Source organism: Ornithorhynchus anatinus, chromosome 18 (assembly GCF_004115215.2).
Source record: "Ornithorhynchus anatinus isolate Pmale09 chromosome 18, mOrnAna1.pri.v4, whole genome shotgun sequence".
Taxonomy (NCBI): domain Eukaryota; kingdom Metazoa; phylum Chordata; class Mammalia; order Monotremata; family Ornithorhynchidae; genus Ornithorhynchus; species Ornithorhynchus anatinus.
The window spans coordinates 12,219,384-12,245,871 of record NC_041745.1 but is presented as its reverse complement, the minus strand read 5'-3'; positions in this window follow the sequence as shown (position 1 = coordinate 12,245,871).

Here is a 26,488-nt window from a genome sequence, read left to right as displayed (position 1 = left end):
ATACTGTCCACTTCACCAGCTATTTAAATCATCTCACTGTTACCAAGCACCCACGATTTGGAAAGTGACGCACATCAAAGACGAAGGATAAAAGTCTCCGTATTCCAAAGGCCTCCATGGTTGGAATCTGATTATTAAAAATGAACCGGGAGGATGAAACAGGGTCAGGTGGAATTTCCCTTATTTTAGATCCCTGGTAAATAGGCAGATGGTTCCGTGTTGGACGAGAGATAGATTAAGTTAGCTGGCTAGGTAGAGATTATAAAAATATGGTTTGAATTGAAACGACTCTATCCACTGTGGGTTCGCTATCGACGTTGTTTGTGGAGGCCCTAATTACGGGAGGCAGTGTGGCCTAGCGGAAAGATTTGGGGGCTGGGAGTCAGGAGACCGGGCTTCGATTCTCAGGTCTGCCACTTGCCTGCTGTGTGACCTCCGACAAGTCACTTAACTTCTCTGGGCCTCCGTTTCCTCATGTGTAAAATGGGGATTAAATGCGTGGCCTCCTTCTCCCTCAGTCTGGGATTCCCGTGTGGGAAAGGGACTGTGTCTGAGCTGATCTACTCCAGCGCTTACCGCCGTGCTTGGCAAACAGTAAGAGATGAACTAACACCACAGTCACCATTACTAACTCGGATGTCTGGACTGTAAACTCGCTGTGGGCAGGGAACTCGTCTGTTATATGGTGACGATGGACTCCCCCCCCATACAGTGCTCCACACGCAGTAAGCGCTCAAGAAATACAATTGACTGAGTGAGTAGGTGCCGGCAATTTTAAAATCTTCATATTTTCGAAAATAGATATGAGCTCTGCCTGCAAAAAGTTAATCAGCTATTGGAGAAAACAAGATGGATGATTATATAATTGGGGGAAATAAATATATATGTAATCCCTGTCAGTTTTCAACACATATAAATAGCAACAGCCTTCTTACTCAAGTGCTAGAGGAGAGCTACACTACTCTCTCGAAGACCGGGCTCTTTTAGATGATATTTAGACCCGTTTGGCCTATTTTTACCCATTTTTAAAATGGGGCAGAAACACCTGTACCTGTAGTGATGTCACCAAGCCCCAGAGGCAGAGTTGCTTAGTCGGTCAGTCCATCGTATTTATTGAGCGCTTAATGTGTGCAGAACGCTGTCCTGAGCGCTTGGGGGAGTACAATTTAACATTCATTCATTCAATAGTATTTATTGAGCTCTTACTATGTGCAGAACACTGTACTAAGCGCTTGAAATGTACAAATCGGTAACCCATAGAGACAGTCCCTGCCCTTTGACGGGCTTACGGTCTAATCGGGGGAGACGGACAGACAAGAACAATAGCAATAAATAGAATCAAGGGGATAAAAATAATAATAAAATACAGTTCATTTTGTTCAGTTAATTTGTTCATTTGTTCACTGTCGTTCAGTTAACAATCAACAGTCACATCCCCTGCCCACAACGAGCTTACAGTCCAGAGCGACGAGCGCTGCGAATTTACAGTCTGTAAAAGCCAGTCAATCAGTGGTGTTTCCTAAGCACTTCCTGCATGCAGAGCACTGTACTGAACGCTTCCAAGAATACAAAGGAGTAGGTGGACACAACCCCCCCCCCCCTTCAAGGAGCTCACAATCCAGTGAGAACCAGGTAAAACTGGATGGGAAGGAAATTCCACGAAAAATATCTGGGCGTTTGTAGATGCGGCTGGCTCCGGCTCTGAGGTCTTGAGGAAAGACACTGACATCACTGCTGCCATGTGAAGCGGAGGTTTCCATTTCCACGAGAAACGATTATCTGGTGAGAGTTGCTAGGGAGTGGAGTGAATTACAAGCCGGGCGTCCGGGGGAGGAGACTGAAAAATGAATTAGTAAAAGGTAAAGTGAGATAAATAGAATAAAAGACAGGGTGGGAGGGAGAGAAGGTGGAATGAATTTTGAGTGCAAGCTCAGAGACCCAAGAGCGGAGAAAAAGAAAGGGCTGGGTGGGGGGTAGTCGGCGGCGGCAGTATTTTCTCGGTGAATCTGCCGAAGCAGAAACCCGAGCAGAAATCATTTTGAGAGGAAATAATAATGATAATAATTCTGGTATTTGTTGAAGCGCTTATTGTGCGCCAGGCACTATACTGAATGCTAGGGTGGGTACCTGCAAATCGGGTTGGACACAGTCCCTGTCCCACATCGGGATCACCGTCTCAATCCCCATTTTACGGATGTGGAAACTGAGGCCCAGAGAAGTGAAGTGACTGGCCCAGGTTCACACAGCAGACAAGTCGCAGAGTCGGGATTAGAACCTGTAACCTTCTGACTCCTAGGCCCGTGCTCTACCTCTTATTCCATGGAAATGATTCCCGTTGCACTGACGAGGATCCTTAGGCGACGCTGTGTTTTAATTTTTAATATTTTAGAGTGTCTGTAAATGCTTAGTCTGCACCAGGCGCTGACTAAGTGCTGGGGTTGATACAAGCTAATCAGATTGGACACATTCCGGGTCCCACACGGAGCTCCCGGTCTTAATCCCCCTTATACAGATGACGTAACGGAGACGCACAGAGGTTAAGTGACTTGCCCAAGGTCACGCACACAGCAGACAAGGGGCATCCAGTCCCGTGCTCTTTCCTGCTAATCACCGTTGGATCCCGAACTTTCCATTTCCCGTCTATTCTGTCCAAACCACTCTTTTTAGGGCATATGCTGAGGGAATCACACATCCGCAGATACTGAAGCAGCCTGGCATGCATAGTGGATGGAGCACAGGCCTGGGCGTCAGAAGGGCACGGGTTCTAATCCCGGCTCCCCAACCTCTCGGCTGTGTGATCTTGGGCGAGTCACTTCACTTCTCTGGGCCTCGGTTCCCTCATCTGTAAAATGGAGATCGAGACGGCGAGCCCCACCTGGGACGGGGACTGTATCCAACCTGATTTGCCTGTATCCACCCCAGGGCTGAGTACAAAACCTGGCACTTACATAATAAAAATAATAATAATTTTCTATATTAATATAATATGATAAATAATAGTATTTAAGTGCTTACTATGTACCAAGCACTGTTCTAAGCGCTGGGGTAAATACAAGGTCATCAGGTTGTCCCTCGTGGGGCTCACAGTCTTTACCCCCATTTTCCAGATGAACTGAGGCACAGAGAAGTGAAGTGGCTTGCCCAAGGTCACACGGCAGACAAGAGGCGGCACTGAGATTAGAACCCACGACCTCTGACTCCCACACCCGTGCTCTTTCCACTAAGCCACACGAAGTGCTTAACAAATACCTTCACCATTATTATCATTATTACTATCGAGCAATGTTGTCATTTCCCGACAATTCTTCCATTACATAAACCTGCCCAGAGAATCCGTTTATAGTTTTGGGTTGATCTTCCCTCTTTCCCCCTTAATGGGGAAATCCCAAAGTGGGATAGCCCGCTACATTTTGAGAGAAGACGGGAGAATAAATCGTGATGCAGCGTGGCGGGGAATACAGTATTCTGAAATAGAAAATAACAGGCTTAATATAGTTGTTCTTACTATCGGCAAAGTCTTTCCCCGTATTTGTGCTCATGTCTCTTGCGTTTGCCAAGTTGCGATTCTAAATCCGTCTCAAGCTGTTCTAGCACTAAACGAGGTTCGAATCAAACTGGATAATCCTCTCGGGCACTGCGATTCCTCAGACATTGAGGACTGTTGAATCTATAAATCGTACAGTGCCTGGCACCTCGTTAAGCGCTTAAATACCATTATTGTCATTATTATTATTATCATTATTAATGTCTGTCTCCCTCTCTAGACTGTTAGCTTGGTGGGCAGGGAACACGTCTTCCAACTCTGTCGAACCGTACTCTCCCAAGCATTTAGTACAGTGCTCTGCACACAGAAAGCGCTCAATAAATACCACCGACGATGCCGACGGGGATGATGAGATCAAAATCTGATCTGTGTTTTCACAGTGGGCAAGGAAGAAATGGAATTGTCCCCGGGGGTGTATGTTTGCGTCTAGGTGGAGAGGGGGAGAGGACGGGTGGGGGGTGCGGAATTGTACTTTCCAAGCGCTTAGTACAGTGCTCCGTCCACAGTAAGCGCTCGATAAATACGAACGAATGAATGAGGGAGAGGACAAAGTTGCCTCCCCCAAAACTGTCAGCAACAGAGAGTCCAGCGAAGGTGACTTCCGGACCTAGGCTTGTTCCGTAATCTGCCAACGGTCAGAAACTCTCTCAGGTCATTCTGAGTTTCTCACTGGAGTTCCCGGTAATATCTGGAAGACAGATGTCTTACGGCATCGAAGCCATTTAGCAGATAATCAACTGTCACCCACTGACTGCCTCTTTCCCGCGTCCCAGAGAAGAATGTCCGATGGGCTAGGCTCTATTTTTGTAATCGGGTTCAGGAAATGCATCCTGTTCTTATAACCTTAGCTAAGGGAGCATCCTGAAGAAATGATCAACCTGGTAAGAGGCGCGCGCACACACGGAGAATTGAAAATAACCAAATTCTTTCTGAGGCCCCTGTAGCAACAAGACGTGGTTGGAGAAGGAACACGGTCTAATGGGAAAAGCGCGGGCCTGGGAGTCCGAGGGACTTGGTTCTAATCCCAGCTCTACCTATTCATTTATTCATTCAATAGTATTTATTGAGCGCTTACTATGTGCAGAACACTGTACTAAGCGCTTGGAATGTACAAATCGGTAACAGAGAGACAGTTCCTGCCCTTCGACTGCTGTGCAGCCTTGGACAAGTCCCTTAATTTATGTGTGCCTCAATTTCCTCACCTGTAAAGTGGACAATCGATACCTGTCCTCCCTCCGATTTACACTGTGAGCTCCAATGTGTCCACTGTCCAATGTCGCCTCTACCTCAACGCTTAGAACAGTGCTCGACCCACAGTAAGTGCTTAACGAGCACCATTATTATTATTTTTGTAGTTGGTGGCATTTGGAGAGTTTTGTGTGTGTTTTTTGACAGTGAAAACTGGCCTCTCTTCAATTCGAAGTTCAGTCCCGAGGAATGATGAGAGAGCGGGAAAACTCAGGTTTTCAGCATTATCGCCATCTTGCCCATGAAGCAACCAAGTCCTAGTCAGCGCCAAGGAGGACGCAAGCAATCGGCCTCCTCCCCGTCAACTTTCCCGTGATTTCCTTTCATCTTAGGACCCCTTTCCGTAACCAAACCGAAAGAGACACGGAAGGAAAATCGAAAGCCGGCCAGATTTTTTTTTTGGATTTTCTCCTACCCTATCATAAATCAGAATAAGTAATCCTGTTTGGGCAAAGAACCGAATAGCTTTGCTCAATTTTCCCTGCCTAATGTGGATACAATTACAGACGATGCAGTCTGTTCGGATTTTCACCGCGAGGCCAAGCTGCTGGTCCAATTCCGCGGCGGGCTTTTCCGAGACCGGACTTGCTTTGCCATCCATTTACCTTATTCCTGGACACGGCCTCAGGAGATCCTCCGTAAATCTAGGTTGCTTCTTTGATGCGAATAGACGGGCCTTGCCGCCACTGAGTCTAAAACGGTAAAGGGTGGAGGCGTGAAAATCCCACCCGGAATTTCTCAGAAAGAAGGATGCAGGGAGGAGCTCGACGACGGCTCTCTCCTCGTGGAAGCCCTCCGCGCTTGTTTTCGGAGCGGGAGATTGCCTGCCAGAAGTGGAGGGAGACCATGGCTCCGGGCCTGGTTACAGCCTGTATAATAGCACAGATCCAACGGAGAGTCGTCCCTGAGCTTGACCCTGATTTCTAAAGAGATCTCTGCATGCGACCTCTTTGTTCCCCTCAGATTCCCCACCGGAGCCAGGACCGCTCCCGAGTGGGACAGAAAAATCGGAGCCAGGCCTTAAATGACGATCCCAGTGGCTAAGCTTCGGTGAGCGACGAATGAAGTGCTCCCAGGTTGAGTGGAACACGAACAGGAAACGTAGGCGGAAGTCTCCATGCGGAAAGGACGCCGACGTGAGTGTCCCAAGGTTTAATACCAGACGGTCCCACTGGGGCCTGTGGAATTGGCGCTGCCTTGCCCGGGCTGGGGATCTAGACTCAGCCTCAGTCCTCTGCGGAAAGCTACGGGATACAGCGTGAAATTGCCCCGCCATTCCGGGCCGCCTTATTCTTCCATTCAGTCGTATTTATTGAGCGTTTATTGTTCTTTTCCTCTCTCCTCCACGGTAGAGAAAAATCAGGCTTCAGTGAGAGTAAAGTGAAGGAGCGTGGAGTCATCTTTATTCCATATTCTGCTTAACCCACATGCAGAGACACACTTACATAAGCGTACACACACCCACCCACCTCCCGACACACACGCAGAGTGGAGCCGTTCCAGACATGTGCAAGGCTTATGTCTTCCCAGAAGACATCCAAGATTTTCAGTCTTTCACATCTGGAAGCTCTCTCCTGCTTTTTTCACCACAGAAGGCTTTTTCCCCTCCCCAAATTTACTGGAGAGTCGGGATACACCCGGGAAGGCAAGAACCGTAGAATGCATTCTAGTCAGGATTTTGCGATCCTTTCTTTCTTTCCCCCTACTCACTATTTCCGCTAAAAAAAGAGAGGAAGAGAAGCAGCGTGGCTCAGTGGAAAGAGCCCGGGCTTGGGAGTCAGAGGTCATGGGTTCGAACGCCGGCGCTGCCACTTGGCAGCTGTGTGACCTTGGGCAAGTCACTTCACTCCTCTGGGCCTCAGTGACCTCATCTGTAAAATGGGGATTAACCGCCAGCCTCACGTGGGACAACCTGAATACCCTGTATCTCCCCCAGCGCTTAGAACAGTGCTCGGCACAGAGGAAGCGCTTAACAAATACCAACATTATTATTATTTAAAAAAAATTCCCTGGAATTCAAGTTACATGTGAGAATCTGGCCAGTTGCCCATTTCTGTAGAGAGGAAAAAAGAAGGGTAGACCTATTTCACTAGCTTGATTCTGAAAAGTGCTTGGGGGGCAAAACTGCGCTGATATCTCTAAAAAGATATCGCCTTCCTACTTAGCCATCTACTGGTTCATCAGAGGCAAAGGCATATTATCGGAAAAGGTACCGAAGTAGGATTTTGCCTCTGAAAACATGACTCACTGACTCCCACCCGGCCTAGTTTCAGGACTATAGAGCTCCCGGAGTCCGAGCTCAGAAATAAAACGAGAAGGATGCGAGCGGGGGCTCGATGGCTCTCGCCTTCTCGAAACCGCTCTGGCTCTCATTAAAGATGCTCCTCGACTCATCCGCCGCACCGAGACCCTCTTGTCTCGGATTTGGCGAGGATTCTTTCATCTGCTAAGCTTTAGCCGACTTGACGGGAAACGCCATTTCAACTTCCTTTGGTGTTTGGCTCTGGGTGGCTTGACACGGCCGTCCTTTTTCAACGATTGCGACGTACGATGGGGCCAGCGTGAGGCGGGGGGCCGCGGCAGTACTTCTGTGCTTTTTCCCTCTGCTGCTGCTCTTCTTAGCGCTTTCTTTTGAGTTTTACCCCGCTACTTCAGTCGCTATGGATGCTCCGGAAGGACACGGAGGAGCTGAAGCCGAGAAGCAACGGAGCGTAGTGGAAACAGCCTGGGAATCAGAGTCAGCCGGTCAGTCGAGCGAATCTAGTGAGGGTCGACTGTGTGCAGGGCACTGTACTCAGCGTTCTGTGGAAGAAGCGCAGTCTTCGGAGTCAGAGGACGTGGGTTCTAATCCCGGCTCCGCCACTTGTCCGCTACGCGACCTCGGGCAAGCCACTTAACAACCCTGTCCCTCAGTGACCTCATCTGTGAAATGGGGATTAAGACTGTGAGCCCCACGTGCGCCAACCTGATTACCTTGTATCTACCCCGGCGCTTAGGTCAGTGCTTGGCACATAGTAAGCGCTTAGCAAGTACCATAATTCTTATCGTTACTAAGCCCTTGGGAGAGTACAACCTGCCCTCAAGGAACTTACAGTCTAGAGGGGGAGACAGACATTCATATAAATGAATAAAATTCCAGCTAAATACGCAAGTGTTGTGGGGTTGGGAGGGGGGATGAATAAAAGGAGCAAGTCAGGGTGGTGCAGAAAGGAGTGGGAAAAGAAAAAAGGAGGGCTTAGGACCTGGGTTCTAATTGTGCTCTGTCACTTGTCAGCTGGGTGACCTTGGGCAAGTCTCTTAACTTCTCTGTGCCTCAGTTTCCCCATTTGTAAAATACCCGTTCTCTCTCCTACTTAGACTGGGAGCCCCTTGGGGGACGGGGACTGTGTCCAACCTGATTAACTTGTATCTCTCCCAGGGCTTGGAAACTCAGTAAAAGCGCTTAACAAATATCATCAATTGAATTAATGATTATAATTGTGGTGTTTATTATTTAAGTAGAGTGCCTGGCACATAGTTAGTGCTTAACAAATACCACAGTTATTATTATTTCACTGGGCAATACTTGCCAAAGGAAATGGCCACGCTGAATAATTCAGCAACAGCAACAGAAACATTTTTGTTTTCCAAGAGCAGAGCTGGAGATCTGAACATTGGCAGGGGCCTGGGAGTCAGAAGGTAAGGAGTTTTCATTCTGTCACCACCACTCGTCTGCTGTGTGACCTTGGGGAAGTCTCTTTACTTCTCTGTGCCTCAGTTACCTCATCGGTAAAATGGCGATCGGGACTGTGAGCCACACATGGGACAGGGACTGTGTTCACCACGATTTGTTTGTACGTGCCCCCCAACCAAGTACTTTGTACAGTGCCTGGCACACAGTGATCACTTAACAAAAATCACAATTATCATTATCTGAATTATCCAAACAACTGCTTCAACTTTCCCCTTCGTTTAGCCTGCGTAGACCCAGACCTGGGGGCTGGGGGTGCAAATCAACCCTCTTTTTAGTGACAGGCTTTGCTTTCCCCGCCAAAGGGAGAGGAAGGAAAGGAAGACCGAGGCCGGCCTAGCTGGATTTTACGCATTTTAGAAACGAAAACAGCTCATATGGAGTCTGTCTTGGTTGCAGGCTGACCCCGTTCAATATTTCTTCTTGAAAACCACTCACCGACATTAATTATCAGACAAGAGACAACTTTAATTCTGAATAAATAAGTCGGGTTTATCCTGCCACATCCTATGTTATGCGGCGTCCAGTATCTGTGAAGATATCTGCCGTGACTGGGCTAGAATGAAGTCATAGATTGATTAACTTGACTATCCTGAGAAGAATCTGGCCTAAGGTCATTCATTTGTTCTGTGGCAGAGGACTGAATAAAAAAGGCTCACCGAAGGAATGACTTTATCATAAAGTTTAGATTTGGTTTACTTCTAGTCTCCTTCCAAACCCCCAACTTGCAACTGTCTGAAAATTAGGTTTCTGATTTCTGATTTCCTTTTTTATGACTCCAGAGAGGGAGATGTCCTCCATAGAGCAAAAGCATCTCTGCTTGTATAATAATTTGTTAAGCACTTACCCTGTGACAAACACTGTACCGAGAGCTGGAGTAGATACAAAATAATCAAGTTGGACACGGCCCCTGTCGTACACTGGGCTCATATTCTAAGCGGAAGAGAGACTAGATATTTACTCCCCATTTTAGAACCTCTCAGGCTCGCGCCCGGAGAGTTTCCGGTCCTCTACCAGTCTCGGCTACGGGAGGGAGAGTCAAGCAGAGGCCCGTCCATTCCATCCTTAGCTTGGGAGCGAACCCGCTACGGGTCAAAAGTCACCCGTGCCGGGCAGCAGCGGCACGGGAGAGAGTCGAGGGCGGAGACTCGGTTTTACCGCGCGGAAGAAGGCAGTGCTAGACTTGGCTGTGGTCACGCGGCCGGCAGGAAACTAAACCAGCCTCTTTCCATTAGGCCACGCTGCTTCCACGGTGTTTTGTGAAGTAAACCTCTCTGATTCTTCCTCACAGAATTAGCGGAATTGTTCCTTGCCCGGAACGAACCGACAGTCTTGACACTGAATTATTCACTTGCCGACTAGTTTCCTGTTGAGGAAATCCGTCGTTACCGTTGTTTTTATGGGGTTACCCATCCTAGATAGCAGGTCTTCACGTGGGAAGAGAGGCTGTGATGGTCTGTGAGGTTTCTATCTAGAAAGGGCATGGCACAGTGGATAGAGCAAAGACCCGGGACTCAGAAGGTCATGGGTTCTAATCCCTGCTCCGCCACTTGTCCTCTGTGTGACCTCGGGCAAGTCACTTCACTTCTCTGTGCCTCAGTTACCCCACCTGTATAATGGAGATCGGGACTGTGAGCCCCTTATGGGACGGGGCCCGTGTCCAAGATTATCTTGAATCTACCCCGGTGTTTAGTACGGTGTTTGGCACATAGTAAGTGCTTAACGAATACCAGTATTTTTATTAGGATTAAGCAAGCTAAAATTTAGGAAGTCCATTATTTCTCATGATACCATGAGGTTGAACCCATTTTCCTATTTTAGCCAATTTCGCCCACTTGCCTCATCTCTGGCATTTCCTCCCCTTCTCTCCACTGGATATTGGCAGAAAACGCATAATGATACAGCGGTAAAGGAAGGGACAGGCTTTATTTTATCAGTAGTGTGTGTTATCTTGTTCACAACCTTGTAGCAAAAGGAGAGGTTCTTTTTAAATAAAAAGGTTATCTTTAATGTAATCACATTAGTCTCATTTTTATGCAGTCTCTTGTAACAGGACAGATGGGGAAATCTAGTTTTTTACTATTTAAATGGCAGAGTATTATCTGAGAACAGTAGTTTCCTTTATTTTATTCCTACATTGGCCGTCGTATAATACTAATGATAATGATGGCATTCGTTAAGTGCTTACTGTACGCCAAGCACTGTTCTAGGCGCTGGGGGAGGTATACGGTAATGGGGTTGTCCCGTGTGGGGCTCACAGTCTTAATCTCCGTTTTATAGATGAGGGTAACTGAGGCACAGAGAAGTTAAGCGAGTTGCCCAGCGTCACCCGGCAGACAAGTGGCGGAGGCGGGATTAGAACACGCGACCTCTGACATCCAAAGAGCGTGAAGGGAGAAAGGAATCCCAGCCCCAAGGGTGATGACAAAACTAGTGCTAATAACTTGTATTTGCCCCTTTTTGTTCACAGATACTAATAATAGTAATCATAATACTAGCAATGATTATAATAGGGGTTGTTAAGCGATTACTATGCCCCAAGCACTTTACTAACTGCCAGAGTAGATACAAGCCAGACTGTCTGACTCCCAGATCAGAAGATGTGCCAGGGGGCTGCCGTCCATTACACGTTGTCTTCTCCATCCCCTCCTCCTCCCCTCCTCCCAGAGAAGCAGCGTGGCTCAGTGGAAAGAGCCCGGGCTTGGGAGTCAGAGGTCATGGGTTCGAATCCCAGCTCTGCCCCTTGTCAGCTGTGTGACTGTGGGCAAGTCACTTCACTTCTCTGGGCCTCAGTTACCTCATCTGTAAAATGGAGATCGTGAGCCTCACGTGGGACAACCTGATGACCCTGTATCTACCCCAGCGCTTAGAACAGTGCTCTGCACCTAGTAAGTGCTTAACAAATCCCAACATTATTATTATTATTTTTAAAATAAAAGCTGATCAAGCCGGGAAACCGGTTCCTGGAGCCAAGCTGTGAGCCATACCGTGCTTGCTGATAGTAATTAATGATAATTGTCAGATAACAATAATAATGATGATAGTATTTATTAAGCCCTTACTATGTGCCAAGCACTGTTCTAAGCTCTGGGGTAGATACAAGCTCATCAGGTTGTCCCGCGTGGGGCTCGCGGTCTTAATCCCCCTTGTAAAAGGTGAGGTCACTGAGGAACAGAGAGGTGAAGTGACCTGCTCAAGTCCACACAAGCAGGCAAGTGGCACGATAGGGATTCGAACCCAGGTCCGCCGACGTGGATAGCAGACTGGGTCAGGAAGCAATCCAGGCAGGGTAGGGCTGCGATAGCCTTAGGTGACTCACCCCCATTGGCTCTGGGGGCAAAGCGACCAAAATGAACTTCCCCACACCCCAGCGACATTTTTTGTAACGGAATCCGTTAAGTGCTTACTATGCGCCGGGCACTGTACTAAACCCTGGGGTAGAATCAAGCTAATCGGGTCAGACACAGTCTCACCTGGGACTCCCAGGTTCAATCCCCATTTTACAAAGGCAGGAAAAGGGGCACAGAGAAGTGAAGTAACTGGTCCGAGGTCACACAGCAGACAAGGGGCAGAGCCGGGAACCGGGGCCCCACCCGCTGGGCCGTGCTGCTCATCTAAGCGACGGTGAGCTAAGCGGCGGAAACAGCTCCAGAGGAGGAGAAAAGGAGGAGGGGATGGAGAAGATAACTTGAAATAGATGGCAACTCACTGACACTCATTGGCTAAGAGCCTTCCCTAGCCATTTGGGAGAGTGATGATGAAAGTGATGATTATGCTGATATCTCTTCATATTTATTATTCATATTTATTCATATTCTTCATATTTCTCGTTATCGATTTATTTATTAGTTATCGTTTATTCATTTTTATTCCTTTCATTCATGTTTATTATTATTATTAGAGAAGCAGCATGGCTCAGTGGAGAGAGCATGGGCTTTGGAGTCAGGGGTCATGAGTTCGAATCCCAGCTCTGCCACTTGTCAGCTGGGTGACTGTGGGCAAGTCACTTAACTTCTCTGGGCCTCAGTTCCCTCATCTGTAAAATGGGGATTAAGACTGGGAGCCCCACGTGGGACGACCTGATTCCCCTGTGTCTTCCCCAGCGCTTAGAACAGTGCTCTGCACATAGTAAGCGCTTAACAAGCACCAACATTATTATTATTATTCTGCTTATTTTATTAACGACGTGAATATATCTATAGTTCCATTCATTCACATCGATGCAATTGATGCCTGTCCACTTGCTTCTTTTTGTTTTGTTGTCTGTCTCCCCCTTTCTAGACTGTGAGCCCCTTGTTGAGTAGGGATTGTCTCTATTTGTTGCCAAATTGTACTTTGCAAGCGCTTAGTACAGTGCCCTGCACAAAGTAAGTCGTCAATAAATGCAATTGAATGAATGAATGTCGATGATGCCGACGATGAGTCTCAAGCGCCCGCTCCTTTCCCTTCCTTCACCCTTCTTCTTGCCACTTCTCCTCCTGCTCCTTCTCTTTCTTCCCCTCCTCGCACTTTTTCTCCATTTCGTCTCCCCCTTTTCTTTTCTTCTCCTCCTTCCCCTTTTCCTTCTCCTCTTCATCCCCCCTCATTCTCCCTCTTTTCCTCTTTCTCCATTCGTCTCTTCCTCCTTCTCCTTTTCCTCCCTTGCCCCTCCTCCTCTTTCTTGTCCTTCTCCTCTTCCTTCTCCTCCTCCCCCTGCTTTGCTCCTCCCACCCCCTTCCCCTATTCCTTTTCTTCGTCGTCCTCCTCCTTCTCCTCTTCCTCTCCCGCATATTTATCCATCTGTTTCTCCCCCTCACGTCCTCAAAATCTTTCCCCTTCAATGCCCTGCCCCTTCAAATGGGCCTAAGTTCACCCCAGCGCTCGAAAGGAAAATACTGGCAGCCCTGTCCATCAACCTCTCGAGCCCTCATCCTGAGTCTCCATGAGCCGTTTACTCATTTCCTTTGTGTTTTCCCCTCCTTCAGCAGATTGCCATGGCTCGGCCTCTTTTCCCTGCTTCCCTTGCCAGTTTGGACATGCGATTTCGGTAGGGCTCCTTGAGAGTTTTGGCTCGCATTTCGGCCCTCAGCAGAGGCTTCTACAGTTTACAATACCATTCCATCATCGGATAACAGATGTGAATATAGGCCTAGGCTAATGCTTCCTAAAGCTTTGAGCGATGACCCGTTCGTATTTATTGATCATCGAGTGGAGAAGTACCATCAAAGTGGATGAGGGACAAAAATGATCACATTGGACACATTCCCATTGAACATTTATTCATTCAAATGTACTTAATGAGCGCTTACTGTGTGAGGAGAACTGTACTAAGCGCTTGGGAGAGTACAATACTGCAATAAAGAGAGAGAATCCCTGCCCGCAACGGGTTTTCGATCTAGAAGACGTGATCTCTTGCCCGAAGAGAGGATGAACAACGATGGGGGTGAAATCTTTTGGGTCATACGGTTCGGCAAAAGTGACTATATTTCCACTTACCGCCTAGCCTACATTCTGTGGTCGGGTTCCCAAGGAATCATGCCTTAATAGTACCTCATCAGGAAAATGGGGATTAAAAGTGAGCCCCACGTGGGACAACCTGTATCTACCCAGCGCTTACGACGGTGCTCGGCACATAGTAAGGGCTTAACAAATACCAACATTATTATTATTAACAGCCACCAGCTTCTTTGCTCTTTTTTCTTTCTTTTTTCAACTTCAAGAAATGTAAATCAGTAGCTTGGGAAGTTGCAGAAGGCACCAAGGTATCTGCGAAAATGTAAATGAAGGCAGCTGTGAGGAAGGCCAAGATCTGATAGAAAGGATTTGAAAGGATTGAATTAGAAGACCATGCCAGCGAAAGGATATAACAGAAGCGAAAGAGGGAACCGGGAGCAGAGAAAGGTTATAGAAACAGGTGCTGGAAGAAATAGTAGTCAAGCTGATGTGGATATAAATAGCCTTAGACCAAGGTGAGAGTAAAAGCATTAGAAAAATAGAGAATTTAAACTTCCATTCTCTTAGCGAATGGTAAACATGATAAAGCCGAAAGCCCTTATTTTAAGGAATATAAATTAAGTGTATCAGGTTCTAAAGTTCTTTATTTTCTAATAAAACGTTTTTTGCAGTGCATTTGAAATCTCAAAATGGAGAGTACTCAGAATGTTTGAAATAGTCTCATTTTTCATTATAGCTAATGTCATTTGCGGTAAGACACAAATGGAAACGTGCAATGCCTGACGGATACAAGCCCTCACATGCTCTTCATAGTCTTTTGATGGGGACTTTGCTTCCTCGCAGAATATCAAGTTGGGGTAAATTCATGGGTGTGAGGCCTGTGATAGGTTACTAGAGGGAAAATTGGGGCATGTTGGAGGTTGAATCATGTGGTTGAATTTCAAGTCGGATAACGATCATCCTGTGTTTCCAAACATCAGTGAGTGCCACTGCCGAAGACAGAATACTGGCCGGATCGATGGATAGAATGATCTACATTTCCTCCAGAAAGATTTTTCGGATTCATCTCTCATCTTCCCATCCTATTTTCAACCTCCTTACTTCATTTGCCATGCACTCGAATCCTTAGCTTCGCCCACGCTTCGTACAGTGTTTAGCTCACAGTTACGCTTACTAACGATTATAATTATTACCCTCTCAGCGCTTGGGTATTCACCACACCCAATCAATCAATCAATCATATTCACTGAGTGCTTACTACGTGCAGAGCACTGTACTAAGCTCTTGGGAGACTACAATAATGATAATAATAATAATGGTGATGACTGGGGTATTTAAGCACTTACTATGTGGCCGACGCTGTACTAAGTGCTGGGATAGATACAAGGTGATTGGGTTGGCACAGTCCCTGTCCCACATGGGACTCCTGGTTTTAATCCCCATTTTACAGATGAGGTAACTGAGGCCCAGATAGGTGACGTGACTTGCCCAAGGTCACACAGCAGATAAGTGGCAGAGCCGGGATTAGAACCTAGGTCCTTCTGACTCCCAGGCCCGTGCTTTGTCCACTAGCTTCTCTGCTAATAATACGACATGTTCCCTGCTTACGGTCTCGAGAGGGAGACAGACATTAATGTGGATATGTACGTAATTCATAATATCTCATTTAAAGATATGTGCCGTGGGGTCGAGGGTGCAGCGAATATCAAGTGACCAAAGGCCGCAGATCAAAGTGCATAGATGATGCAGAAGAGAGGGCGAGCCAGGGAAAAGAGGGCTTAAATCGGGGAAGGCCTCTTGGAGGAGATGTGGCCTTAGTAATGCTCTGAAGGTAAAGAGAGTGGTGGTCTGGTGTATATGGACGGGGAGGGAGATCCAGGCAAGGGGGAGGATGTGGGAAAGAGGCCGGTGGTGAGATAGATGAGATCGGGGCACAGCGAATAAGCTAGGAAATCAGTGAGGAAGCCTAGGGTGTGGTGAGGTGATTGATGCTTTAAAGCCAATGATTGGGAGTTTCTGCTTAATGCGGGGATGGATGGGCGACCATTGGAGGTTCTTGAGGAGCGGGGAGGTATGAAGGGAACATTTCTGTTGATAAATCCCCACTCCCACGGCATTTACATACATATCCTTACGCTCTGTAGCTCAGCCTACTTCTTATATATTTTAATTTCTGTCTCCCCAAATAGCTTACAGGCTTCTTGAAGGCAGGAACCACGTCTACTTACTCCACCGTTCTCTCCCAAGTGCTTAGTTCAGTGCTCTGCCCACGGGAAGTCCTCAATAAATACCATCGATGATGTTTTTAATGGTGTTTTTTAAGCACTCACTATGTGCCAGGCACTGTACTGAGCCCTGGGACCTAGGGTGTCGTCTCTGTCTATAAAATTGTAAACCGCTTCTGTATTTTTACCAGGAAAGCTCTCTGGATCCACTACCGGAACGATGGCAGACGGAGGCGCGGCGTTCTGGGAGGGATGGGTCCATGACGTCGCTGTGGGTCGGACTCGACAGCACAAGACAACAAAAATAACGGCCTGCCCAAGGTAAAGTACGGTTGAGATTGCAAGTTACCGGAGGGCAGAGAGTATGTCTAACGTTCATTGGTGGATTGGATCTATTTTCCTCTGGATGGGAGAGAGGAACAATCGGCTTAGAGAGTTTTAGCCGCTTCCTGCCTGCAGAAGCTATTTTCATTTAATCTTGAATGCAAGGTACCACCAGGCAATCGGTTGTATGGGAGGTTTCGGGCAATCCCTCATCCCACTAAAACCGGTCGTTTTTCTTGAGCACTTACTGGGTGCAGAACACTGTATGAAACACCTGGGAGAGTGCACTGCAACAGAGTTGGTCGACTGGTTCCCTGCCCACAGTGAGCTTGCAGTCTAGAGGGAGAGACAGACATTTATATAAATAAATAATACTGTCGGTATTTGTTAAGCGCTTGCTATGTGCAGAGCACTGTTCGAAGCGCTGGGGTGATCACCCTGTATCAGGTTGTCTCATGTGAGGCTTACAGTCTTCATCCCCATTTTACAGATGAGGTAACTGAGGCCCAGAGAAGTTAAATGACTTGCCCACGGTCACACAGCTGACAAGTGGCAGAGCCGGGATTCGAACCCAAGAACTCTGACTCCCGAGCCCGGGCTCTTTCCACTGAGCCACACTGCTTCCCGTGCCTCCTATTTAAGCGCAATAAATAACGGTTCTGTACTTAAGCGCCGTGGGGCTGAGGGAGGGGTGAGTAAAGGATGCAGGGGAGACGTAGAAGAGGAAATGAGGGATTAGTCAGGGAAGGCCTCTTGGAAGAGACGTACCTTAAAGAAGGAACATCTTGCTGAAGCAGGGTGGAGCTGCCTGGCAAGAGGTCAGTGGCGAGATAGATGGGATGGAGGTACAGTGAGTCGATCGGCATTAGAGGAGTGAAGTGTGCAGCCTGAGTTGTAGTAGGAAAGCGGTGAGGTAAAGTAGGAGGGGACCAGGTGATGGAGTGCTTTAAAGCCAAGGGTGAGGAGTTGAGAACCCCGGAGGTTCTCAAGGAGTGGTGAAACACGGACCGAATATTTGTGTAAAACAATTTTCCGGGCAACAGAGTGAAGTATTACCTGGAGTGGGGAGAGACAGGAGGCCGTCTGGGTGGAGAGGAAAGGGCGGATCTTGGCGATATGATCAAGGTGAGACCGGCAGGTCTCGGTGACGGGTGGGATGTGTGGGGTGAACGAGAGAGCCGAGGGCGACAGCGAGGTTGAGGGCTTGAGAGACGGGAAGGATGGTCGTACCGTCCACGGCGATGGGGAAGTCAGGAAGGGGACAGGGCTTGGGAGGGAAGATGAGGAGCTCAGTTTTGGAGATGCCGAGTTTTAGGTGGCGGGCGGACATCCAGGTAGAGACGTCCTGGAGGCAGGAGGAGATACGAGCCTGAAGGGACGGGGAGAGGACAGGGGCGGAGATGTAGATTTGAGTGTCATCTGCACATAGTAAGCACTCAATAAATACTATTGAATGAATGAATGAATGAGGCCAGGAGGCCAGTGGACCCCCCCCTACCCCCTCTCGCCCGGCTGCACTGAAGGATCTCCCCAGGTCTTCCGGCTGTCTGATGCTACGATTCAGGGTGTGTCAACGATGCCAGTTAGAGGAGACTATTTTTTATCAAATCACCAATCGACAGAAATTTTGCCTGGGCTTCCCCGATCTGTATAATTCCTCCCGTTCGCTTCGCGGGGTCCCGAGGGATGCTAGATATAAATGCTGCCTCGGCTTTCCATGGGAAAATAAATTGCTTTTGAAAAGGAGTGGTTGTGGATTTTCCAGGATTAGCTGTGGATTATCAAAGATTAAGATAGAAGTGAAAAATAAAGAGCACGCTCCTTTGATTGGTGAATATTTAACAGTACGTTTAGGACACTCGAGTGCCAAGAAAATTAATGGGAAAAAATGTCTTTCACGTTTCTTTTGGTTTCCTATCCAGGTCAATATTTTTGATCTCTCAGAATCGAGGCGGCGTAACTTTGCGGGTCAGCGACGGCCCTAGGTTCTTTTTGAGTTTTTTAAAAATTTGTATTGTATTAAGCACTTATGTGTCAACCACATTCTAAGCGCTAGGGTAGATACAAATGAAGGAGTCAGGATATAGACCCTATTCCCATATGGGGCTCACAGACTAAGTAGGAAAGAAAAAAGGTATCGAATCCCCATTTTGCATTAAAGGAAACTGAGGCACTGAGAAGTAAAGTGACTTGCCTAAGGTCACACAGCAGGTAGGAGGGAGGGCGAGGATTAGAACGCAGGTCCTCCGGCTCCCAGGCCTATGATTTATCCATTAGGCCTCACTGCTTCATCATATTATGTTATATTGAGGTAATAGCTTTTAATTTTGTGGCGGGCAAGTTTGTTCAAGCTCCACTGACAAGGTGAAGAGATTTATCCTGTTCTTAAAGCCAACGAATGCTCTTCAGTTGAAGCAGAGTGACCAGAGCCTTCACATTTAGTGAATGTCTAATCTAAATTTCCCTGTGTCTGAATTTTCTCATCATGGAAATGGGGACAGACCTCAAGCTGACATACCTCATGCCATCACCTGCGGGGAATAATTTAAATTTTCAGGAGGCCTGGATGCTAAACACCTGGAAACCTTTAATGTTCTCTCACATTTTCCTTTGCACAACATCTATTTTTAAAGACTTGGTCACTGCCCTTGAAGGAAATCCTTTTCACACACAAAATTTTCTCACCCGCCGCATTCCATTTTTTATCGGTCTCCAGAAAACGTTCACCGGGCTTCACTTCACTAGCCACCCCATAGACCTGGTTGCAAGATAAAGTGATTTCTAATTGAATCACCCCTCTATTGCAAATGGCAACCCCAAAGGAGCAGGGGGATGACTCCCCCCGACTAAAACAAATGACATATGTACGGAATATCGGAACATTCGTTCACCCAGACAGTGACGAAGATCCCTATCGGAAATTCATCGTTCTGCTGCAAAAGCCACAACGGTAGATTCTGCTCTCTGTTCGAATCCCAGCTCTGCCCCTTGTCAGCTGTGTGACTGTGGGCAAGTCACTTCACTTCTCTGGGCCTCAGTTACCTCATCTGTAAAATGGGGATTAAGACTGTGAGCCCCACGTGGGACGACCTGATTCTCCTATGTCTACCCCAGCGTTTAGAACAGTGCTCTGCACATAGTAAGTGCTTAACAAATACCAACATTATTACCAAGGACAAGCTGCTTCTCAGTCCATTCCGTCGGTCGAAAGAAGGAATAGTTCGTCTTATGGAATGTCCATGTTCATTGCCTTGGAAAAATCACCGATAGGTTCAAAAACAATTCGCACTAAGGTAGCACCCTCAGATTAAGCCTTCCACAAGGCCGAGCATCGGCGGAAGATAGTCTACCGAGGATGATGACATTTTGTTGAGTAAAAGCGGTTAGAATGACCTTCTCTGGAAATCTACTTCCTTTGTTTTATTAAACCTGCTGTAACGTATCGCCTGTGGAGGCTTAGGAGCCGAAAAATACCCCCGTGAGAAATACAATTCTCAGTTTTAGACACCTTAATGGGGCTGGCCCGATAATATGGACTCTCTAGCTGACCGGAGCACGGCGACTGGGAAGCGGGTGAAGCTTCTTCTTGACATCAAGTCAGGCTAGGCAGATTCTTCGGTGTCTCTGATCACCTTGTTCCCACTTGAACTTCCTAGTTTGAGGGAGTGTATTGCTTGAGGGAGAGTTTGTACTGTAGAGAAGCATTCACTGATTCAATCGCATTTATTGAGCGCTTACTATGTGCAGAGCACTGTACTAAGCAGTGCGGCTTGGCGGATAGAGCGCGGGCCTGGGAGTCAGAAGGACCTGGGGTCTCGTCCCGGCTCGGCCACCTGCCTGCTGTGGGACCTCGGGCAAGTCACTTGGCTTCTCTGGGCCTCCGTTCCCTCATCTGTAAAATGGGGATTTAGAGTGTGAACCCCACGTGGGACAGGGACTGTCCCTACCTGTTCAACTTCTACCTACCCCAGTGCTTAGAATAGTGCTTGGCACATAGTAAGCGCTTAACAAGTATCAGAATTATTATTATCTACCTTTGACATTGTGTTTGAAATGTCACTTAACTTCTCTACACCTCAGTTTCTGCATTTATCAAGTGGGGATTAAATGATTCTTCTCCCTCCCTCTTGGACTGTGAGCCCCAAATGGGACGGGGACTGTATCTGACCTGATTATCTTGTAATTACCCCGTCGCTTAGTACAGTGCTTGGCAGGGAGTAAACGCTTAACAGATACCACAGTTATTATTGTCGGCTCTTTGTCTCACAGGATTTCTTCCTATCGAGGATTTCCGATGGGTGGGAATGGGCCTGAAATGTGATATTGATGACTAGCACTTCTTTCCGCAAGACACGTACGTGAACCTTCTTCTTCAGTAATCCGTAATCTATCAGTGGTATTTATTGAGTGCCTATTGTGTGGGGTTTACTGAGGACTTCCCGTGGGCAGAGCACGGTCCTAAGCGCTGGGGAGAATACAATATGACGGAGTTGGCAGACACGTTTCCCACTATTTAGCTAATCCGCTATTTATAGATCCCGTCGCTGTTGTTAACCCTGCCCCTTCACCTCTTAGGCTATCTAACGTCTGTCCTTAAAAAGAGCTACCTCAGCTCTGATCACTCCCTGGCCAAGGCCAGATTATTGTGTCCTTGTTTTTTCCCAGCACAACCGTATTTAGGCTTGGGAAAGTATGACAGAAGCGCAAGGCCTTGCCGTCCCTTCTCGATCGGATTTTCTAATGTGTTGATAAAATTTCACGGAACAATACCGTACCCCCCTCTTACCGTCAGAGAGGGTAGAATCTATAAACTCCACGTTCGTAAATAACGCCTTTCAAGCGTCGAGCTCCTCTTGGGTTCATTGGTCGGAATCGGATTCCTTTTTTTAATCCCGTATAGAGTTCTCAAATTTCGCCTATCTTGGGTCTCCTTTGCTGAAGCAACAAATCTGTCCTCAAGGGATTGGACAAGTCAAGAGGAAGATCTGACGCCAGGATGGCCTATTTTGGGCCACAATTTCCCTAGCATTAGTGTCCACGGAGCACGTTTCGAGGCCGGATGTCGGAATGGCAGTCTGAACCCTGTTCTCTTTATTCCTTACCCCGTATATTTTCCGCCTGAAGCGGCTTAGTATTTTCCATATACGTCAACGGTTCCTTGTCCATTTTCGAGTTCTTTTGGCCAACACTCAGTCCAGACTTCACCAGACATCTCGCTTGGTCCTGGTGGTGCCAATCTCCACAAAGGTATTTACGTACTTGTTTATCACTTCTCCAAATTCGAAGCGGCGCGGCCGAATGGATAGAGCACGGGCCTGGGAGTCAGGAGGTCGTGAGTTCTAATCCCGGCTCCGCTACAAGTGGGCCGAGTGACCCTGGGCAAGTCACTTCACCTCTCTGTGTTTCAGTTACCTCATCTGTAAAATGGGGATGCAGACTGTGAACCCCCTGTGGGACGGGGAATAGGTTCAACCTGATTAGCTTGTATCTACCTCAGTATTTAGTAGAGTGCTTGGCACGTAGTAAGCGCTTAACAAACACCATAAAAAATTCTTTACGCACTGTTTTTCTGACAACTGAAATTCAGGTGACTGATATCTGGATTTCTAAGTTGATATAAAACCAGGCCTAGATCCCACTCTGGGATCAGAAAGGAAACACGGGTTTCTCCTAACCAGCAGCTCACAATCCAGTGTGATGGAGGAGTTATTTTTCTCTGGCCCTCCCTCAGTGGATTCCGTAGAACTCCAGCATATTTTGCTCATGACGGGGAGGTTGGTATTTTTTCTTTAAATCGTATTTGTTAAGCGCTTACTATGATCCAAACACTGTACTAAGCTCTGGGGGAGATACCAGATAATCAGGTTGGACACAGACCGTGTCCCGTGTCGGGTTCACGGTCTAAATCCCCATTTTACAGATTAGGTAACTGAGGCACGAGAAGTTAAGCTGACAAGTGGCAGAGCCGGGATTAGAATACACGACCTGTGATTCCCACGCCCGTGCTCTTTCTACTGAGCCACGCTGTTTCATCATCTTATATTTACCACAGTCAGTCAATCATATTTATTGAGCACTTACCGTGTGCAGAGCACTGTACTAAGCACTTGGGAGAGTACAATATAGGAATATAACAGACGCATTCCCTGCCCATAATAAACTTACAGTCTAGAGGGGGAGACGAGCATTTATATGGAAAGGGTATCTGTTAAGAGCCTACTATGTGCCAGGCATTGTACTAAGCACTGGGGTAGATACGAGGTAATTGGGTCGGACGCCGTCCTTGTCCCACGTGGGGCTCACGGTCTTAATCCCCATTTTCCAGATGATGTAACTGAGGCACAGAGAGGTGAAGTGACTTGCCTGAGGTCACACAGTAGACAAGAGGTGCAGCCGGGATTAGAATCGACGAGCTCTGACTCCCACGCCCGTGCTCTTTCCACTAAGCCATGCTGTTTCATCATCTTATATTTGCCACAGTCAGTCAATCATATTTACTGAACACTTACCGTGTGCAGAGCACTGTACTAAGCACTTGGGAGAGTACAATATAGGAATATAACAGACACATTCCCTGCCCATAATAGGTTTACAGTCTAGAGCGGGAGACGAGCATTTATATGAAAAGGGTATCCGTTAAGAGCCTACTATGTGATAGGCACTGTACTAAGCACTGGGGTAGATACGAGGTAATTGGGTCGGACGCCGTCCTTGTCCCACGTGGGGCTCACGGTCTTAATCCCCATTTTCCAGATGATGTAACTGAGGCACAGAGAAGTGACTTGTCTGAGGTCACACAGTAGACAAGAGGTGCAGCCGGGATTAGAATCGACGAGCTCTGACTCCCAGCCCACTCTATCCACTAGGCCACGCAATAAATAATACCCTGTGCTTAGCAGATAGTATGTGCTTACTAAATACCATGCCTACTATTTAGTAGTCATTTGAGGGCTTAGAAAGCGCCCACATTAATTCCACTTTGAAAATAAAATGGATCCAATAGGAGACATTACGGGGACTAGCCAAGAGGAATTCCTACGGTAGGAGCTCACTAAAAACCATTGGATGATCGATATACCATTGATTGATTCTCAGTATTAGTTTAGGACATCATTTGTTTGCCTTCCATCGTCCTGTAAGAGTAGTCGCCACTTAATAATGTTGATATTTGTTAAGCGCTTACTACGTGCAGAGCACTGTTCTAAGCGCCGGGGTAGATACAGAGTATTCAGGTTGTCCCACGTGAGGCTCACAGTTAATCCCCATTTTACAGATAATAAAAATAATAATGTTGGTATTTGTTAAGCGCTTACTATGTGCAGAGCACTGTTCTAAGCGCTGGGGTAGAATACAGGGTCAGCAGGTTGTCCCACGTGAGGCTCACAGTTAATCCCCATTTTACAGATGAGGTCACTGAGGCACAGAGAAGTTAAATGACTCGCCCACAGTCACACAGCTGACAAGTGGCAGAGCCGGGAGTCGAATCCATGACCTCTGACTCCGAAGCCCAGGCTCTTTCCGCTGAGCCAACTGAGGCACAGAGGAAGTGAAGTGACTTGCCCACGGTCACACAGCTGACAAGTGGCAGAGTGGGGATTCGAACCCATGACCTCTGCCAAGGCCGGTCTCTTTCCACTGAACCACGCTGCTTCTCTCATAAAGTCACCACAACAGGTAACCATTTTCAAAGTAAAAGAATTTCTCTGCAAAACAAGTTCTCAATTCCTGATTCCTCATTGATTCTGCCATGAGGCAGTTATGGCAGCATTATGGAAGCCGGCAAAATCAAGAAGGGTGTGGATGAGACAGCACAGATTTTCTTTTCTTCAAATCCCACGACAACAGGATAAGGAGCATAACGGGGACATTTGGAGGGGCCCGTTTAAAACAAAGAAAAGGAAGCCTATCTTCCGAAGGCAGGAATTTCATTTCCCAAGTTGCGCAGGCAGACAATAGCAGCAGATTAGAAATGCGGGAGGGAAAACCAAGCCTAGTGAGGATGATTAAGTGGTATTATAATAAGAAAGAATGATGATAATAAGTGGGTGTTTTGTTAAGCGCATATTATGCGCTAAGCGCTACACTGAGCACTGGGGTCGATACAAGATCGTCAGGTCAGACCCAATCCCTGTCTCACCTGGTATTTACTCCTAACTAATGGGATGTGTGTCAAGACAGACAACCATCCCATCGAGCATCAACCATCCCGTCGGCATTCCAGCGAGCTGGTGCCCTTCGGGTGCTGAACTGGATATCATCCAAATGGCGATCCGCGATGATATTCCTTAAATTCTCATTTCTAGCCCTCAGGGCAAAATGGCTAAGCCATCCCTTGTACCAAAATAAAACGGACGCACCTTCTGAAATCAGTGAGAAGACTAATAGTCACGATGATAGTGGTGTTTGTTGAGTGCTCACTTGGTGACAGGCGCTGTATTAAGCACCGGGGCGGATACAAGCAAATCGCGTTGGACACAGCCCTTGTCCCACCTGGGGCTCGTAACCTTAATTCCCATTTTACAGATGAAGGAACCGAGGCACAGAGAAGTAAAGCGACTTCCCCAAGGTCACACGGCAGACGAGCGGCTTTTCAAGGTATCGTCATATTCCTCTTCCTTTAATACCCTCGTACTCTCTCCTTTTCTGCCAGAAGGCAAACGAGATAGAAACAAGCGAGGATTTATTTTCTTAATACTGTACTTAACTCTGTAACTGAAAACCACTGCCTGGCTCTCTTAGATCATTAAAAGTGAATCTTATCGGAAATTGCCTTGGTTTAAGCATCGTGTTCTCGGCTTTGTTCCAAGACGTATGACGTGACCAGTTAAACTCTGCCGTGCGCTTTTGTGTAGCGCATTGTTTCCACATATCCCTAGAATGAGGACCAGGGCACCGTCGCATATCAGTCACGACGTTGGTGCAGAAACACGCGTGTGAACCCGGACGGCTTTTGCAGGTCATTCTTCAGACTGCGACTAGAAGCTCTGAATAGGACCTGGAATATATAGCGTCGTTAGCTGTGGTTTTACCCTGCCTGCTTCTGAATATATGAATACCAAGTAAGAATACATTCAGGATGCATTCATATAAAGTGAAAATGCATTTCCTGAGGTTTTGCCCATTTTGGGTCACTTCTGTTCTTGACAGTGCCTTGGCCCCCAACTCTGAGTTCTCTTTTATGCATAGCTAGATGATTGACTAATCTGTCACTGTCGGTCATTGTTGAAGATGATGTTACCGACGGTAGATTCCTATTCGCGCTGGCAAATGCGAAAAAAAGAGATACGTCCGTCCGCCCCGCCCCACGGCACTGTTGACCCAGAATCAACTGTAGAGGAATAACAGGGCTACATTGATGTATTTAAATCGGGTTACAGAGATTCCGTGGCAGGGCAGCTGAATTTTACCTCACTGCAAGTAAAACAGAGGTGTCATCCCTCTCCGGTGACTCTGCCCGCTGATCAAGTCGTCTAAATCTTCAATCAGTCAATCGATAAATCAGTGGTATTTATTGAGCACTTGCTGTGTGCGGAGCACTGTACTAAGCCCCCGGGAGAGTACGATACAACAGAATTAGCAGACACGTTCCCAGCCATAACGAGCTGACGGAACTCTCTCTCCATTTTCCCAGTTCCCCTTGGCTCCCAGAAAACTCCTCACTCCATCCACACTCCCGGAGCGAGACAGAATTCCTACGCGCAAATTGGTGTGTTGTAAAGGTGAAACAGGGCGCGTGTTTAGCAACGCTGTAAATCCTGTTTGTTGTAACAAGAAACATACTAATTCAAGGACTGTCTATAAATAGATGGACAGGCAGACAAATAGATATGTGGGTAGATAGCTAGAGATACGGAGACCATTTCTGTGTGTGTATATCTGTGTGGGTGTGCGTCCTTCTGCTGTGTTAGCGCAATTATTTTAGGGGTGTGTGAGGTAGAAGCGGCTATATTCTGTCTGGTGAATGTGTGGGAGTATTGCTATAGA